The sequence below is a fragment of the Amphibalanus amphitrite genome, unplaced genomic scaffold, assembly GCF_019059575.1.
Source record: "Amphibalanus amphitrite isolate SeventyFive unplaced genomic scaffold, NRLGWU_Aamphi_draft 000010F_arrow, whole genome shotgun sequence".
Classification (NCBI taxonomy): domain Eukaryota; kingdom Metazoa; phylum Arthropoda; class Thecostraca; order Balanomorpha; family Balanidae; genus Amphibalanus; species Amphibalanus amphitrite.
The window spans coordinates 1,120,205-1,134,632 of NW_024881506.1; positions in this window are offsets into that span (position 1 = coordinate 1,120,205).

Below are 14,428 nucleotides of genomic sequence, written 5' to 3' on the forward strand. Positions count from 1 at the left end.
CTGAACAATATTATTTGCAATGTGTCTTAATTTTTTCGCCCCATAACAAACTAACTCACAGATAGGTGGAACACTTTCTTTAAAATGATTTGCCCACATAGATCGCTCATTAGACAAGAATAATCTTTTCATCCAACTTATTTTAAGGCTTTTAATAAATGATCTTATATCAATCATTTTCAATCCATCCTTTTCATATTCTTGAACAACTTTTTTCCTTTTTATTTTGTCTGGAGCATTACTCCAAATATATTTAAACAGTATATTGTTTATGTATTTTATTTCGTCGTTGCTCGGGTTTGGCAACGATGATAAAATATGTACTAATTTTGAAATGACCATCGCTTTAATAACCGTTATTTTCCCGATTAGCGTAAGATGTCTTCTATTCCATTGTGCAATTTCCTGTTTGACTTTGGGTAGCGCTTCTTGTAAGTTTCGTGTAACAATGTTTTTATTAGTATCGCTATACATTATTCCCAACACTTTCAGCTCACTTACTTTCTGTACTCCTGAACTACTCAAAAAAGAACTATCAACTTGTTGTCCTATCTGCAAACATTTTGTTTTCTCTCTATTAATGCGTAATCCTGTTGCCGAGTGAAAATTATCGAGCTCAGTTAATACAGCTTCTACAGAGCTCTGCTCTGCGCGTGAGAATATTATGAGATCGTCAGCATATTGCGACAGCTTTGCCTCTGAATTGATTCCGATTTGTATGCCTTTTATACTTCTGGACCGTAATATTTGGTTTGTAAGCGGTTCCATTACCAAATTGAACAAATATCCGGAGACCGGATCCCCCTGTCTGATCCCTCTTTCCATAGTTATTTTTGGACCAAGATATCCATCTAAGAGAATTCGAGCGAAGTTATTGGAATTAAGATAAAACAATTTAATCATGTCAATGCAATATGGTCCAAAATTATAGCAGTGAAGCAGTGACAGTGACTAATCTGTCAAAAAGTCCCACGAGACCGTATCGAAGGCCGACTCGAAATCAACTGCCATTATCAATCCAGAAGATGATGTGTTGCGAACATGCTCTATGATGTCGTACATCAAACGCGTGTTCTCCCCAATAAAGCGTCCCTTAATGTATGCTGTCTGCGTGGGCGATATTAACTCCTCCATTACCGTTTTTAAAGGGATTATCAGGGTTTAAAAATTGAAAGGAATCGGAATGTATTGCCTATCAGTTAAGTCTCCAGACTCTGCCGATTTCAACGATATACATAAAATGCCTATTGATGCTATACTTTGCAAGTTATAGCCGTTTGAAAAAACGACAAAAATGTACTTACTCCCGCAAAACAAGTACTTGAGCGGTCAGATTGGCCCATCACTATAATGTAAACAAAGAGCGGCCTTGCGAAATTTTGCGGGATTGAGGATTTCTACAAGATTTCGGTGATAGGCATTGGTTGTCGATATACGATGGATTTTTGGTGAAGAACTCGACTGAAATTGAAACAAATTGAAGATTTGCTTGTCTAAGGCAGCAAGATTTATAAACATCGCCAAATTTATCATATGCAATTGGAGCTTGTTTCAGTTTTTTATAGCAGGGTCATGATACAATTTTCTTTCAATGGTAGATTCGTCATGGTACAGTACAATTTAAATGGTAATTTCGAGTAATTTATGTCATTGAATTGAAACTGCAAGTACATCCCACAAAAGAGCTTATCCTCTTCAATTTTCAGTCTTGATCTGACTGATTAGTGATTTGTCAAGAGTGCGAAAAGTGAGGTGACAAGAGAGCTACAGGTTTTTCAAGATTTAAGTGTTCTTGAATAGCAGGTTGTACAACATTGTGCTGTGACATAACCATTGGGCCTTGTGCCCCCTGTGACAGAGCCCCTGCATCAGCTGGTCTGACACGGCTGGGCTCGCAAGTCGCAAAGAACGTCTTGGTGCTCTTAATTATGATTGATGATTGTGATGTGAAAGGAGGGTACCTACATGGCAAAATACATTTGTATGTAATTTCTTGCCACAGTACCCACCTGCATGTACATTTTTGTTGTCTCCGTGTGAAAAATGAATATATTTTAAGGAAAATTAAGGCATTTCTGTTTGAAGCATGCAGAAATTCATGTGTGATGCTGTCCCGGCAACTCATGTGGAACAGAACAGGCTGCAGAGTGCCAGATCGTGCCTGAACAGAGAGAATCATCAGCTATCTACATATGCGCATGCTTTGAAGTTCCCTGCCTTTTCCCACATTCTACTTGCTAGTTGTGAAAAGGATCGGACAAGGCGAGGTACTCATGCTCATGGTGCCACCATGTGCAATTACTGACTGGTGAATTCGGTGGCTAAAATCCTTAACGCTCTATGGATAATTATTCTGCTCTTATGTTCAGTATGTTGATATCAGAAACTCACCAAGGTAACCTGCCCTGTGGCATTTCTTAGTTCAAAAATGTAAGCATTACACTCATCAGTCATGTAACTTGTATTTACATCCATGAACAAACAATGTGCAAAGGGGCTACCCAACAAGCATTACTGTCTACAGCGTAGCGCGTACCGCCTCCGCAAGGGGCGCGCCCCTCTACAATGGGCATGCGCGAACCCCTTCTCTGCAATGGGCGCGCCGGCGAACGTACGCGAGCGATCACGGGTCGCCACCACCAGCTGGCGACTGACGGCGCAAGGCCATAAAACTACGACGGCGGGCCCGGCAGCAGCGCGCGGTGTGGGGGGGGGGGGGGGGCGTTGGACACGGGATGGACGCACAGTCGCGCACCACGACCGACGGCGACATCACCTGCTGCGTCTGGCTCGGCGAGCGCAGCTGGGAGCCGGCTGGAACAGACAGAGCGGAGTCAGCCGGCGGAGAGACCCGGGGGACGGGAGAGAGACACGGGCCAACAAACTGGGAGAGATTCGAATGCCCGCACGACAGCAAGGAGCAAACATGCCCGTTATATTCACGTGTCGATTGTCATGACGTCAGTCTTGAGCACAAGCTGACTTCATCCCTACATCCCGTTTTACTTATAATCATAATTGAGGTCCTGGATCGGTACACCGGCTCAGTCACCTGTTGACGGCGGCGCACAGCGTGACCTACCCGCCCTACAGCCGGCCCCAGCAGGGTGAGTAGTGAGTACCAATACCCGCCCCCATCACCATGCCAATGCCAAAATCACTAGTTTATGGAAAAGCCCTCCTCAGTGGCCGGTATGAGCTGGCCGTGCGGCGGCCGCGACTGACCTGCGGCCGCTGAAGGTCTGGTGAGTCGGACGGGCACCTCCGGCACTGTCGGCAGGGCGGCCGATTTGAGCGCAGCGCTGTCCAGTCGGACTGACGGCAGCACAGAGACCAGCTGTCCGTGCAGGCAGCACCGGTGGCCCGAGTCGCTGCTGCTGCGGACCCGGCCCGGTACCGGCGCCGGGTGGTGGCCGGCCGCGGGTCCGCCGTCCGCTCCGCGTCCCCGGCCGCCCCGCCGCCGCTCTCTGGACCGGCCGGAACGGTGACGGTGACCGCGCTGATCTGAAGGCGCACCTCCAGACGCTCCAGGGCCGGCAGCCAGGCCAAAGTCGGAGCGGCGGGCGGCGCCGGCGGAGTGGGGGAGACGGCCGCCGCAGCGGAGGTGTTGGGTGACACTGCGGGTAGGTTCCTCTCCGTGGTGTGGCTCCGTGCCGATCGCGAGGTACCCGAGTGTCCTTGCGGCCGGGGCACATCCATGGCGGCGGCGGCGGCGGCTCGGGCGGCTGGGGTAGTGGCGGCGGCGCCGGGCCACTCAGCTGCTGGCCAGCTGAGTGGCCAGGGATAGCCAGAGCAGCAGTGCCGGCTGCCAGCAGAGCAGGGCCGGCTCGGAGACGACCACCAGCAGCGGGCAGCTGTCCGCGGCGGCGGCAGCTGTCGGCAGCTGCAGCAGCGCCCGTACCGCCCGCTCGCCGCCGCCGCCGGGAGCCGGCGCGTCGGCCGCCTGGGGCGCGGCCAGCACGGGCCGGCCGTCCAGCTGACAGCGCACCGGGCGGCGCCGGCCCAGCACCAGCCGGTCTGACACAGCCGCACGTCCAGGTCGCACAGGTCCGTCTCTAGTGGCAGGTCCAGCTGCGAGCCGGCCGGCTCAGCGCCGGCGGTCCCCCGGTCGTCGGCGCAGTGCAGCCAGTCGGCGTGGCACACCTGCTCTGTGAGCGGGTGCTGGGAGCCGGCCCACAGGGCCGGCGCCAGCAGCGCCTTCCAGTAGACCGAGGCTGAGGAGAGCGAGGCGAGGGGGGCCAACAGGGTCAATCACATCACCTCTCTCTGCAATGGGCGCGCGCGTGCGCACCGGCGATGGGCGCGCGCCGGCCGCCGCTGCCGATGGACGCGCGCCCGCCGCCGGTGCCCGATGGGCACGCGCTGGCCGCCGGTGCCGATGTGCGCGCGCCCGCCGCCGGTGCCGATGGGATGGGCACGCACCGGCCGCCGGTGCCGATGGGCGCGCGCCCGCCGCCGGTGCCGATGGGATGGGCGCGCGCTCGCCGCCGGTGCCGATGGGATGGTCGCGCGCCGGCCGCCGGTGCCGATGGGCGCGCGCCCGCCGCCGGTGCTGATGGGATGGGCGCGCTGGCCGCCGGTGCCGATGGACGCGCGCCCGCCGACGGTGCCCGATGGGCGCGCGCTGGCCGCCGGTGCCGATGGGATGGGCGCGCGCTCGCCGCCGGTGCTGATGGGATGGGCGCGCTGGCCGCCGGTGCCGATGGACGCGCGCCCGCCGACGGTGCCCGATGTGCGCGCGCCCGCCGCCGGTGCCGGTGCCGATGGGATGGGCGCGCGCTCGCCGCCGGTGCCGATGGGATGGTCGCGCGCCGGCCGCCGGTGCCGATGGGCGCGCGCCCGCCGCCGGTGCTGATGGGATGGGCGCGCTGGCCGCCGGTGCCGATGGACGCGCGCCCGCCGACGGTGCCCGATGGGCGCGCGCTGGCCGCCGGTGCCGATGGGATGGGCGCGCGCTCGCCGCCGGTGCCGATGGGATGGTCGCGCGCCGGCCGCCGGTGCCGATGGGATGGGCGCGCACCGGCCGCCGGTGCCGATGGGCGCGCGCCCGCCGCCGGTGCCGATGGGATGGTCGCGCGCCGGCCGCCGGTGCCGATGGGCGCGTGCCGGCCGCCTATCAAGTTTACCTGTCCAGATGTACAGAAAGAATGTTTAGTCTGTCAAATACATGTACAGCTGGTATACCTACCCTGTAGCTGCAACTGTTTTGACCATGTGGCCCAGCAAAGTTATCTGGCCTAGGTAATGATTGTGATTCAGGGATGAATCCCTGGGAAGAAAATATAGATGATGGTGCTTCAGGAGACTGGAGATTGTCGTGAAGAAGCATTCCTTAATTAGTGTTAGTCACCATCCAAGCCATATGACCAAAACACACCACATCAATATTATCCCAAAATTATATTTAAAAACTTTATGGTCGGTTACACACAAGTTTTTTAGGTGACCACACTCAAACACGAGACTACTAGGGTGCCAACGTCACTTGTCAGGCTCAATGCACCAGCTGCTGTTCATACAATTTGGAAGACTCAACATCAGCTATCAGGTTCTACATCACATCAAGTGTTCAATGTAACAATGTTCGTGCCACTTTTACAAGTTGTGCTAAAAACCAGTTCAATTACAAAGGAAATGCCAAACCCACCTTCCACGACTGCTATTGACGGTATGGCATGTGGTGACGTTCTAGCCCTTTCTCCAAGCAAAAGATCTTGAGGGTTGAAGTGGCAGCTACACACAAGTGCTTCGTCAACCTGCTTGTCCGCCAAGCCATCTTCTAGGACAGCCACCCAACCAAGTCTCCTAAAAACAGCATGACTTTGTGATCAAAGGTCTGGGAAAATTGCAAGGCCTGCCATTCCAGTACAAGTAACAGATAACAAGTAACCACAGATAGTACATTGAGTACTTTAGTTATATGTGTAGATGAACTCCGAGTTGTAGGTTGTAGGTTGTAAGCTGAAGCATGTAGGTTGTAGGTTCGTGGGAGGCTGTAGTTTAGTAGGTTATTAGGTAATAGGTAATATTAGGACTTAGGTCAAGTTCGCTTGTTTTTTTTTTTTCCTCGGACCACTCAGACTTCATCCACACAATTTACTCGTACGCCTTACTGTTTGATGTATGAGTAACACTTCAAACATTTGTGTGTTCAAACACTTCAAACACTTCAAACATTTGATCATTACATTTGTGCATGTTTGACATAAAAACATATATTAATACAATTTCGTAAAATATGCAACTGTTTTTCACTTAGTGCCTGCCCCGCAATCTCCAGCATTTCAAATTGGACTTACTTGACACGGTTTTCGGAACATGGAAGAAGTTCAGACCGGGACAAATGACAATCAGCCTTTGTTTTTCCACAACCCTTCACACTACACCGCCGATTTCGCACTTGGCGGGATGGCGCCATTCCGTCCAACTCATACAGCCTCAGAAATTACAACAACTCACTCAACTAACGGAATATCCGTCAAACAAATCTTATTTACGACGACACGAGCCAATGCTAACAACGCTTGCCAGTTGCGGAGTGGAGACGTCAGAGAGAAAAAAGTCTTTAGATTTCTCCAATTTCCCCACGTAACGTTGAACGGCCATTGCGGCCTTATCTGGTATGCGACGGCCTTATCTGGCATACAAAATATCTCTAGAAGTCTCTAGCTAGTGTTAAGCCTATGGACTTATAGGGAAATGTATCCGAGTACTTGGTACTGCCTCCTCCAGGTACTGGCTGGCAGACGGATCAACTTTGGAGGCCCACCATTTGGAAATTAGGCAATTTTGAGACGAATGACTTCGGATCGGGGCCTCAGCCACCTTCATCTACACGTTTCACTGAGTAACTCCGAAATTTCGGAAAAAACCCTGATAATACCTTTAACCTATTCGCGATCGCTGTAGAAATAATCTTAAAATCAACATTGAGCAAAGAAATTGGCCTCCATCCCTTGATAGAGTCTTTTTGCTTTCCTTGTTTAGGTATTAGTGTGACCACACTTTCTTTGTGTGATTAAATTGAGATTTTGTTTGCTAGACTTTCTTCAAAGGCACGAAATAGAAATATTCCAATCAGTTCCCAAAAATGTTTAAAGAAATCCGATGTAAAGCCGTTAGATCCGGGTGACCTACCTTTCTTCATTCCCTTCAAAGCATCATGCAACTCTCTTAAACTTAATGGTGTATCCAAGTCGCTTCTTTGTTGATCAGATAGTTTATTTCCGATGTTTTCTAGATAGGAGATATTTCTACTGTGTGAAGAATTATTTCTATACTTAGTTTGTAGATGTTGTGAAAATCGTTGCAGTATTTCTTCCTTGTTACTTATCACTTTCTCTCCATCCCTAATAACCTGAATCGACTTTCGCATAGCATTTCTCTTTTCTAATGACAAAAAATATTTCGAGCATTTTTCTCCGTCCTCGAACCAATCTACTCTGGACCTTGTTATTAAACCTTGTATTTGGGGCTTTCTCATCTCTTCTAGTTTTCGTTTAGCATCGTCTAATCGCTTTAAATCCTCTTGTGTTTTGCTTCTGTTAAATATGTCATTTAGGTTGTTTATTTCCGTTAACAACTTATTTTCTTTTTCTCTCTTTGTCTTTGCTTTTTGCTTTGAAAACCGCACCGTTTCTCCTCTGATCATCATCAGTAATGTTTCGTAAAATAAACTAGAACTGATAGTCATCTGGATATGTTTGAAATTACTTGGATTTGAAATAAATTCCTCGTCATAAATAGGAATTGCGTATTGTCTTACTGTATTAATTGTGATCTCTGTAACAATTTTTTGTAAGCAGTGTCCTCCAGTAATGCCGAATTAAACTTCCATAGCCCAGGGCCTCTTTTCAACTGTGGCTCTTTGATACTGAGAGTTACCATATTATGGTCTGACTGGTATCCAGGACATACTTTACTTGATATTATGTGAGTAATTAGGTGATCTGAAATATATATTCGATCAAGTCGACCGAATTTGACCGGATTTGGTCTTGTCCAAGTGTAACCATCGCCATCAGGATGCAATTCTCTCCAAGTATCGATCAAATTATACCGTTCTATAATTTCAGAAAACGCTAGAATATAAAATAAGAAAGGCTAGAAAATAAGAAACGAAAAGAATGAAACAAAACGAAAGAAATAACGAAACGAAATGAAAGTGATAACTAAACCAGCGTATCGGCATGTGCCATGTAAATCTCATCTCATCTCATCTCATCTGTATTTCACATACATACAACATATATAGACATGACAAACGCCCTGGGATTGGCGCACAGCCCTTGCGCCAATCCCATAAGCCCTAAATCACTTGCGATGTTAAATATAAGTGAAAATACTATTAAGTTGATATCGTATCGAACTACTGGCTATTTGATGCCAACGGCACTAACAATAACCAGACCTACAGAAAACAGCAGTTTACTCATCTCAAGAGCGGATTAGCACGCCATTTGATCACCCAGGGTTGAAAGATCCAAGCCGTCTAGTTTGACCTTTTCCACAATTCGCGGAAGGGATGCGCCGGCAGTTTCAGAAGAAGGGTACTTGCCTCCCATATGACCATGTCGGCAAGAAGCATTTTACCAGACCATGGCGTCGAGAGAAATCACCCTAGTGGGCTGACGAAATTGAACGATCCATGCGCTTGGTTCTTTGAACGGCAGAAGTCCCGAATGAGGTCCGATGGTTCGAAATCAAGTTCAGCAGTTAGCAAATTTGCACACAACTGCCCAGAAAGGCCTTTGTTAGTACACCATTCCATGCATGATGAGCGGATTTTTCTGCATACGATAATTATTGAATACTTAGCCAGCACACTTTGCAAGTCTTAAATTAAATTAAGGGAGAACACCATGAAACCGCTCAAAACCACACGCCGCCTTGTGAATGAATATTAAGCGCAAGGTATTGAAACGCGAGCGCCGGCTGCGCCATTGAAACGCGTGCGCCGCGTTAGAGCGCAGCCATATCCTAGGATAATTTTAAGTATACAGTAAGCTCTCAGGTTTAGTTGTTTTTCTAGATGATAAAGTTTAATCCTAGAATATACTAGGAACAAGGAACTTGACTTTCTAGTGTGGTAAAATAACTAGCGTAGCGGCGTAAGGTACTAATAATGAGTAGAATGTACCTATGGAGCAATTTCTAGTATCTATATTACTATTTGAGGAGGGTGCGTCTGTCCGTTACCGAGGTCCCGACTTGGTGGTGCTTTGCGTGGACTACAGGCCAGACCGTTGCACCTAGCCCGGTGAAATTTGCACAACTCATAGATCAAGGATGCGCGACGTGCCTTTGAGGGGTCTCAGATCGATCGGATTGATAGGGAGCGCGTAGCGCGTGCCCAAAAAGTGCAAAATCGCGTCATAGACTTTACATGTATAAATCGGCGTGCGAAATCGGGCGAAAACGGCTAATTTTGGCCGACACGGGTCCGGTCCAGGTGCGATATCTTGGTGACCAGGGGTCCGATCGGCACGGGGAAAACAGCATCGTGTACAGAATTGAACGGGCTATTGAATGGTGTGCAATGCAGAGGATAGCACGCGCCACGTGCACCGGAGAGGGCACTTTTATTTGAAAAATTGCGGTTTTTGAGGGATTTTGGAATTAATTTTATTTTTAGGTGACCGTTAAATGGAGCGAGTTGAGTCAACGCCTATTTGCAAGAGAAATGTACCGCCTCTCATATAAAAATTGTGAAAAGCTGATTGATTCAAATCAAGGTGGTGCAAATCACGGGAGAAAATGGTGTTTGTCAATTTTGTGCCACTTTATTAATCACACGGGGTTTGCTGCATAACCTGATACCTTTGGCAATTGAATATGGTACCATTGGATAGAGCATTCAATTCTGTCCAATATACACTCTTCATTTTTGCATGGTGAGCAACAGTATCCTTAAAAATGTAAATGTTCCAAACCATTACATTGTCATTTTTAGCGAAATTCATCGATGGCCCTCAAAAGACTTCACGCCAGTTTTCGAATCATTCTAAAGTAGAACGCATGATAATACGACACGGGCACCTCGATGCGATGTATCTTTTTGTTTTCTTACAAAATGCTTGGCCGTCAAAAAGCAATCGAACGAAATGGATATCTACCAACCAAATCGACACAGACCAACCCAATACCCACGGGTCAAAAAATCCCCCCTTCGCGTTGCGGAGCACGCGGGTAACCCTAGTAGCTGCTATAAACCCTACCTATATTATTGCAATGACCCTATATATATGGTCGGGAACGGGGAAAGGTTCTTTTCAAAACTAGGATATGGCAGCAGATACGTTAGACGTCCGGCGAGGACGTTACCCAGTTTATTATTTTGCCGAGTGCTTTATTCGTCATGCCCCCTACTCCGATACCTATAGATGTCGCTGACCACGCCGTCCTTGGCGTGGCCGTGACCACCGGACGCATACAGGTTGCGCGGCAATACAGGGTGCGCGGCCCCCGAACATCTCCCCTTCGAAAGAAATGGCGACACTAATAGCGTCGTCCACATCGGGTCATCTTGATTTCGGCTGCAGGAACCGGTGCATCCTGGGGCACCGCACCAGGCGATGTACAGGGTGGACCAAAAAGGATGGAAAGACTCGTATAGAGTCTTCCCAGACTCGTACGAGTCATGTAAGACTCGTATACGAGTCTTACATGTTTTAGACTCGTATAAAACATGTATCATTGCATGCACGTGGCTGGGAATGATAAACAAGAGTACATTTCGTGGAAATTGATAATGGCATCACTCTCATATGCTTTCTCTCGTTTTCAGTCTCTCACAGCAGATGTTCGAACTGCCACCTTCGCGAGACAGGCACAGAGCGACCAGCCCGGCTGCTGACACGATAGCCCGCTTGTATGGCTCACACAGCCTTGCTGATCGCTCTCTTCAGTTCAGAGGCTTTCTAAACCTTCCTTGTAGACCTGGCCATTGAGATGACCCCACAGTAAAACATCCATAGGGTTCAGGTCCGATGAGCAGGTAGGCCAGTTCCGACTGGCACCGTGGGATATCAGCCGGTAACCGAAGTGGTTTTCGATGCACTTGAGCGTTGTTTCTGCGATGTGAGGAGGCGCACCGTCTTGCTGGAACCACAAGTTGTATGATGAGGCTGCCATGCTTCGATTGGACTCGCTCCCAGAACTTCCTCAGCGCCGCCTGGTATGCGCTGTTGATTGACGGTCACGGTGTCGCCGCTCCCTTCGTCGAACCAAAGTGGACCCACGATTCATTTTCCGCTGAGGGCACACCATTTCGGTGACCTTGCTGCTGTGCAGTGACTTCTCTATCATCTCATCTCAAGGGCCAGGTCTACAAGGAAGGTCTCTGTGACCTAAAGAGAGCGATCACCAAGACTGTGTGAGCCATACCAGCGAACATGTGTCGTCGGGCTATCGCGTCAGCCACCAGACCGGCCGCTCTGTGCCTGTCTCGCGAAAGTAGTCTCTTCGAACATTTGCTGTGAGAGACTGAAAACGAGAGAAAGCAGATGAGAGTGATGCCGTTATGAATTTCCACGAAATGTACTCTCGTTTGGTACTATTTCCAGTTACATGCATACAATAATGCATGTTTTATGAGAGTTCAAAATGTTTCCATCCTTTTTGGTCCACCCTGCGCCCCTGCCGAACTGTTGCCGGTAGGGCGCACGAGCCGCTGCAGATGCAGTCTGTGCACCCGCTGGTATCGCACCAGAGAGTCGCTCCGCCGCCGTTCCGTTCGTTAACCCGTCTTTAGCGATCCTCCCTCTTTCCCTGGCTTCTCGCCACTCCTCGTGGGCAAGGCCGTATATAGGTGGGCAGGCTCCGTAGCGCGAGACAGGCGTGTGTGCAGAGGACGACCCGTCAGCATCTCCGCCGGCGCCGCTCTATTTTCTTCCTGACACCTATATGTTGATCTGAGACGAATTCTCTTATCTTTGATCCCCGATCCTCCGTCATCTGCCGGATGCAGCGCTCCACACCTTCCACTTCCAGACGGGGGCTGCTGAAGCCGGTCTCAGTCCTCTATACTGTCTCCTGCGCCAAGATCCGCTCAGTCACGGTATCTATGACGGTAAACGTACCATACGCCGGGCAGTGCCCGGGCGAATCGTTTTGGCAGTCTCCTGCTACCACGAGGCCATTGGGTGACTTCATGCGAGAGTCCTCGCAGTTGCGTGCCAGGACAGTTTCCCGTTTCTGCAGCGTCACGGGACGAACCACCAGCAGCTGCGGCATGTAAATGTTAACTACCCTGATTTTCACAAACCGGAACAAGTCGGCGACCTTGGAGTGGTGGTTGCCTGACATCACAGGGTCACTCTGGTCACAGGGTCACAGCCTGTGACCCTGTGACTCACGGGGTGCCTGACATCACTCCGGCGAACATCCGAGGTGGAAGAGCACGTCGTTCTTGCTCAGCCGCATTCAAGATATATCACATTTCACGCCCCGATCCGGCAAGGCTGCGGACGTACTGAAGGAGCTGTACGGAGTCTGCATTCAGTTTGGGGGTGATATGCGGGTGATAGAGTGCGACGGTACTGCCGTCAATACTGGAGTGAACGGTGGCGTGTGTCGCCTCTTTGAAGTGGTGACCCAATCGCCTGTGCACTGGTTTGTGTGCCAGCTGCACGCGAATGAGCACAATCTTCGGCGCGTCTTCCAGCACTTGGATGGCACCACCGATCTTTGGATGGCAGCCCACGATCTTTCACGGGCCCACTTGGGAAAGCATGCGCCACTGATGTGTGGAATTTGGGAGTGGTCGCTTTCGATGCTGTGCCGGGACACGTGGAGGCCCTACCAGACAGCATTGTTGCCGAGCAGGAGCTAAGCCGCGACCAGGAGCAGCTGTACCTGCCGGCGCGCGCCGTCCAGAACGGCAGCATTGCTGAGCCGCTCGCCTTCAAACGGCTCGGGGCGCTCAACCACGCCAGGTGAGCAGTAATGGCTAAAATTATTGATAACATAACATGTTTTTGTTTTCAAAGCCGTCTGGTTTCAAACTTACTAAAATGTTTAAACCTGTATGGAACCGTGCTTTTGACTGAACAGGAGCCGGGTTTACAAAGAGCAAAAACGAATGTCTAACCAAATTTCGCCGAAAAATTTTCACCACCTTTGAAGATATTATGCCTTCATTTTTGTTTATCTTAAAGGGACTGTCCCACCTTAACATTAGAATTGAGTTGAGATAGCCATCTTGATGGGCGTTCTTTGAAAATCAGAGTCGTGAAAACCGTTTCTCCAGCAATTACTTCATCGCAAATAAATTCGTGTTTGATTTTGACATCTGTGCAAATAAGTGCCACAATGTATTGGTATTGGCACCTAAAACCTGTGACGTTTCCGCCTTTTCCGAAGTTTCTGTATCTGTCGACTTGTTTTTTATTGAAACCTTGAAAAATAACAACGCCTCTTGGAACAGCGCCCGGCGCCACGAGGTGGAGAATTAAATTGATATGCCAAACTAATTCTAATAGTCTTCTAATTCTAGCAGTATTTTTATTTTTGTATTTAAATATTTAAGAGGCCGTCCTACATGTGACTGAAGAATGCAAGAGCCATGAACTTATCAATGGCAGGTGTCAAGTGTGCAACTCACTGAAATTAATCATAGTATCAAAATCATAAATGATTTGCTCACTGCTGTTTCAACTCCATAATCAAGACATGCTCTGAGGAGTCCACAATCTATTGATGGTGACAAATAAGGAAGAGACAATGAATGTTCACCTTTTTATTTCTGAACATCCAAGACGACTAACCTTGAGCCGTTAAATATTGATAATACCCTGTTTGCTGAAGTGTGGGTGGCCTGAGGTCGACCATGTCTAGTAAAGAACTGTTGTTTGTGTAAACACCATGCAGAGGTATTTTGAAATAAATTTTAGTGATGTAATGCATCATTCTTTGAACTGAGTTGCTGATGGCGGATGAAAGCGGAAGTGCTGCACGTTGAATCAGAAATGCTCTGTTGCGCTTTTAAGCTTATGTTAGATTTTATAGATGGCTTAGTTTTCCTGCAGATTTCATCTTAAAGCTGTCAATAGTGTTTTACCTACCTTTGTTTCCTGGGAGCAGATCCAGCTGCTAACATGAGCATGGGACCAGGACTGGGCCTTTGTACCACAGTCGCTGCGCTGCTTGTCAAAACCTAGGTAATGTGCTTTGTTAGGCCATGCTGTGCATTTTTTAAACCTTTAGAGTACTTTGTGATCATTGACACACATATTGAACCTGACAAACAGCAGCAAAATCACACCCCATCCTTACCTCTGTGCAGTGTCACCCAACAAACAACAGGGCTTCAAAACAGGCAGGTTCCGCATTCAAGTCGCTTCTTGCAACTATGTGACTAATGTTAGGTCAATAGACGTGCTGCACAGGGAAGGTGTGTTCTTTGTAGCTCTTGAAAAATGAAGTCATG